Source organism: Camelina sativa, chromosome 6 (assembly GCF_030686135.1).
Source record: "Camelina sativa cultivar CO46 ecotype springtype chromosome 6, ASM3068613v1".
NCBI lineage: Eukaryota > Viridiplantae > Streptophyta > Magnoliopsida > Brassicales > Brassicaceae > Camelina > Camelina sativa.
Genome location: NC_141885.1, coordinates 10547034 through 10552155, shown reverse-complemented (window position 1 = coordinate 10552155; position 5122 = coordinate 10547034). Strand labels below are relative to the sequence as shown.

Below are 5122 nucleotides of genomic sequence, written 5' to 3'. Positions count from 1 at the left end.
ATTGCCTATGGAGGATCCGCTAGATCATCTTGATGAGTTTGACAGAATCTGTGGTCTTACCAAGATCAATGGAGTAAGTGAAGATGGTTTCAAGCTGAGGTTGTTCCCTTTCTCACTTGGGGACAAGGCTCATTTATGGGAAAAGACTCTCCCTACTGGTGCAATCACTACTTGGGATGCATGCAAGAAGGCTTTCTTGGCCAAGTTTTTCTCCAATGCTAGGACAGCAAGACTAAGGAATGAGATCTCTGGATTTGCTCAAAGGAGTAATGAAAGCTTTTGTGAAGCTTGGGAGAGATTCAAGGGATACCAAACTCAGTTTCCTCACCATGGTTTCAGTGTTGAGTCTTTGTTAAGCACATTTGTATAGAGGAGTGCTTCCCAAGTTCAGAATGCTTCTTGACACAGCCTCCAATAGAAACTTCCTCAACAAGAATGTGGAAGAAGGCTGGGAGTTAGTAGAGAACCTTGCATAGTCTGATGGGAACTACAATGAGGACTATGACAGAACCATAAGGTCATCATCAACTGATCAAGAAGACAGGTACAAGAAGGATCTGAAAATGGTGAATGAAAAGCTTGATAGGATCTTGCTAAGTCAGCAAAAGTCTATTCACTTTGTTAGTGAAGAGGAGCCTCCAGTTCAAGAGGGAGAGGCTATATGCAAAACCAAGGAGGCTTCAAGGGTTATAACCAAGGAGGGTTTAGGAACAATAATCTGTCCTATAGGAGCACAAATGTGGTCAACCCACAAGATCAAGTCTACCCTCCTCAACAGCCTTAACAGCACCCAAACTATGTCCCCAAACAACAGCAACAGGTGTTCCAGCCCCAGTTGTGTCCCCCACCAGGGTTTTAGACTAACCAAGGCCAGGAACAAGACCTTAGAGCCATGGTACAACAGCTGTTGATTGGTCAAACACAAGGGAAGATAGAGGAAGCCAAACAGTTTGCTGAGCTAAACCAAAGGCTCACATCTCAATACAATGATCTGAATATGAAGTTTGAGGGTCTGAATTCCAGAGTTAAGTACATGGAGAGTAACATAGCCTCTTCTTCAGCTCCAAAACCCAACCAACTCCCTGGAAAAGCTGTCCAAAATCCAAGGGAGTTCACAACCAAAGCCATTCAAGTTCATGAGGAAGAAGCCACTGAGGATAGTGCAGTTCAAGTTTGGGGGAATTCATTAGTTACTGAAGCCCCAAGTGATGTTTGTAACAAGCAATTGGAGCTCGCACCTGAGCTCGACCATGGACTCGAGCAGCCACTCGATCGAGTGCGTGCTCGAGTGGTCGATCGAGCTGGACAGTCCGAGGCTGACAAATCTGCCAAGTACATTCCTCCTGCCTACAAGCCTCCTCTTCCATTCCCAGGACGTTTCAAAGCACAAAAGATTAAGGAGCTTAGGGAAATCATTGAGAGAAAGGAGATGATGGCTAAGCAACAAGAGGAAGAGAAGGCTTTGAAGGAAGTGGTTGTGATTGAAGAAGCTGTGGTTGAGGAAGTGTTGGCCATACAAGAGATCACCATTGCTTACCAAGAAGAGGAGAGAGGACCTACCTTGGAACAGTATGATCCATATCCTCTCTACAAAGACTTTTTGCTTGATTTGTCAAAGAAGAAGGCTGAAGCTCAAGATGAGAAGGATCTTGAGAACCTTGGAGGAGTGATCATTCCAATAAAGCTTAAGGATCCAGGGCCATTCTACTTGCCTTGCACAATCAGTTACCTCCACTACAATCAATGCCTTTGTGATTTGGGAGCTTCAACAAGTGTCATGCCATATTCCATAGCTCAAAAGCTTGGGAGAACTGACTTCAAATCTACTAAATTCCATGTGTGCCTAGCTGATGGGACAAATAGAGAGGTAGTTGGGAGGTTAGAGAATGTCCCAATCAAGATAGGAAGAGCAAGGATCCACACTGACTTTGTGGTGATAGAGATGGACAAGGAGCCTGAAGATCCAATCTTACTAGGGAGGCCATTCTTAGCTACTATTGGAGCAGTTATTGATGTCAAGGAAGGTCTTGTGACCTTGAACATTGCTGAAGATGTAGTTATGAAGTTCAATATCTACAATCCAACCAACCTTCCCACCATTGATGACCAGCCTTTTACTATCAAGGACAAAGGTGGTCAAGAAGGGTTAAGTGATAAGGCAACTCCAAAAGCTGAGCTCCCACTTCAAGAGGATTCTGTGGAAAAGCTTAAGAGGTCAGTTCAAGAGTTGACTAGTATGGTTGAGGATCTTCAAGTAAAGCTGAACAAGAGGTCTTTGAGGAAAGCAAGACCAAGGCTCAAAATCAAGAAGAAATATGGTTTGTGTGCTAAGGGTGAGGTGATCAAGGATCAACTTCACAGTGACCAAGAGGTTCCAGGGAGAATTTCATCACCTCCTTGGTATCTAGATCAAGTCTAAGAAGGAAATCAAAGTCAAGCTTAGTGACTTTAATCAAGCTCACTAGGGAGGAAGTCCCTAAGGTATCCTTTGTAAATATGGTTTAATTTGTTAGTAGTTTTGATGTGTTTTCTTTTATGTTTTTGTTGGACAGGCTTTTTATTAAGAATGTAGTTGGGTAAGAAGAGATTTGGACTTGGGCAAGGAGGTTCGCAAGCCCACTCGACCAGGCCACGAGAAGTACTCGATCGAGCTGGGTAAGGATTAAGGCCCATTTGGTTTCCAAAGCTTCTAGAACGATCGAGTGGAGGGAGAAAAGGAAGAAAAATTTTGAAACTTCAAATTGGTCAAGGAGCTCGACCACGTGCTGGTCGAGTGTGGGGTCGAGTGGTAGCCAAAAAGCAGGTCAAAGATTCCCATTTCAAATTTGAATGGTATGGACGCTCCACCCTTGTCTCCTTGTCCCCTTAGCTTCTTTATATACTCCTAGCACGAGATCATACCTCTCACACTCTTTCATTTGCTCAAAATATCTAAATTCAAGCTTTAAAGTCTCTCTCAAGTTCATCTTTTGCTCAAAGCTTAGTTCTTTCTAGTTTTTGGGTCACTAACCTATTAACTTTAAGCTTTGAGTTTATTCTTCTCAGTTTTTGTTCAAAAATGTCTTCCAAAATCACTAAGAAGTCCAAGCAAGCAGCTGCAATCTCTAAGGGTCCTCATGATGTTGATTTAGAATCAAGAGAGGATGCTGGAAGGTCCACTCGACGTCCCACTCGAGCATGCACTCGACCGAGTGGCCGTCCGAGTGATCGACTGAGCCAGCGTGCGAGTTCCAGAAACCCAGCTGTTGAGGAAGATCCTGAGAGAACTGAATCAGAGGAGGAAAGGGAGCCAACACTCAATGAGTTTATGAGGAGAGCAAGGGCCAAAGGAAAGAGGCCAGCTGTTGAGGTTGAACAAGAGGGGAGTGAAAGTGAGAGTGAGGAAGAAGAAAGTAAGGAAGAAGAACTAATGGATGATGGAGAAGCTGAGTCTTGTGGATTGTCAAAGAAGCAGCTTTATGATGCTTTCATGAGGATGGAGTTCTTGGGAACCAGATATCCACATAAGGAGACCATAGAGAAGCTTGCCATTGATGAAGATGTGGAGTGTCTCTTTGAGAAGAGCAGCCTTACCAAGTTCATGGGGCTTTGTATGGAGGGGTATAGAGAGGAAAGCTGTGAGTTCCTAGCCACTGTCAAGCTGCACACATATGTGAGGAAGGATGCTGTAGTAGGAGCTGGTCAAATTTCTTTCACAATCAAAGGGAAGAAGCATGAGCTCTCAATGAAGAAGCTGGCTGATGTGTTTGGTTTTGAGGTTGGGAGCAATAGGAGCTTGATGGTTCCAAGAGAAGAACTGTATGCTGTGTGGGAAACCATTGGGGATAACAAGCTCTACTCATCCTCCAACTCCAAGAGCTCAAGGATTAGGAGCCCAGTCTTGAGGTACTACCACAAAGCTCTTGCCAACACCTTCTTTGCTAGGAAGGAAACTGGAAACATCAATGAGGGAGAGCTAAAGATGATTGACTTGGCTCTCAATGGAGTTCTTCTTCAAGCAAGGAATGGAACCATCATCCTTGGTAGCACTGTGGAGACTGATCTTGCAATGGTGCTGATAGACCATATGATATATTTGAGAAGTTGGGTAGGCAAGCTTGAGAACAAGGGTTCAAGAGGAGCACTTACCATTGGAGGCATCATTACTCCAATTCTTCAAGCTGCTAACATTCCACTTAGAGGAGAAGGGGTCTCACCAAGATGGATTGATTCCAGCTACCTAACCTCTACACTCATCCTAGCCAAGGAGATGCATCAAGGAAACCATATCTTTAACTTTGAGCTGCCAACAGTTGGGAAGAAACAAGTGATCCTACCAAACAAAGAGCTCACTACCATTCAAGAAGGAGCCAACATTGATTTTTGGCCAGCTGATGAGTACTTATTTGATGGAGTAGTACAGCCTAGAGTTGATGCAGCTGGAGATGTAGAGATGGGCGATGGAGAGGAGCAGTTCTACTTTGAGAACTATGAGCCCAATCCAAGGGATAGTAGAGGAGTGAGAGAGCATAGCAGGAGGTTGACATTGCTGCAAAAGTGGAACAAATGGCATGGGAAGAGGTTTGACAAGCTCAAGAAGAAGGTGACCAACATGGCTAAGTCCATTAGAGGCCTGAAGAAGGAAGTTGCTGACTTGAAGAGTGGAAACTCTTCACCAACTCCATCAAGCCCTTTGAGGAGGAGTGGCTCAACTAGAGCACTTTCAAGAGTTGCAAACCCTGTGGAACCAGCTAGGACTTCAATGTATGAGCCAAATCAGAGGAAGAGGAGCTCAAGTACCCGAGAAAAATAGTTTTCGAGGCACTCGACCGGGTCACTCGAGCACCCACTCGACCGAGCACCTTGGAGCCACTCGACCGAGTTCCAGCCTAGACCACCATTTGGCTTCCCACCTCCAGCTGCTTATCCCGGCTATCCAGGTTACCCCCCCATACCACCCCAATACTTTATGGATCCAGCACAATACCATCAGTACCAGCAGTACCAGACTCAAGATATGGAGACTCGCGGTCCAGCTCGACCCCCTCCACTCGGACATGCACTCGACCGAGTCACGGTCGATTGGCATTGTCGAGCTGCCCCAATCACCTTCTTCCAGTCACCAGCAGGATCCCAGCTACAC

At 45.2% G+C, this 5122-nt stretch overlaps 1 non-coding gene across 1 annotated transcript; it reads right to left on the bottom strand.

Annotated features, from left to right (window-relative positions):
• Positions 1–229: 229 nt before the first annotated feature.
• On the bottom strand, positions 230–336 carry LOC147942409 (small nucleolar RNA R71). The gene has a single exon (XR_015560661.1). It is a non-coding gene; the product is annotated as a small nucleolar RNA R71 (small nucleolar RNA).
• Positions 337–5122: the final 4786 nt, after the last annotated feature.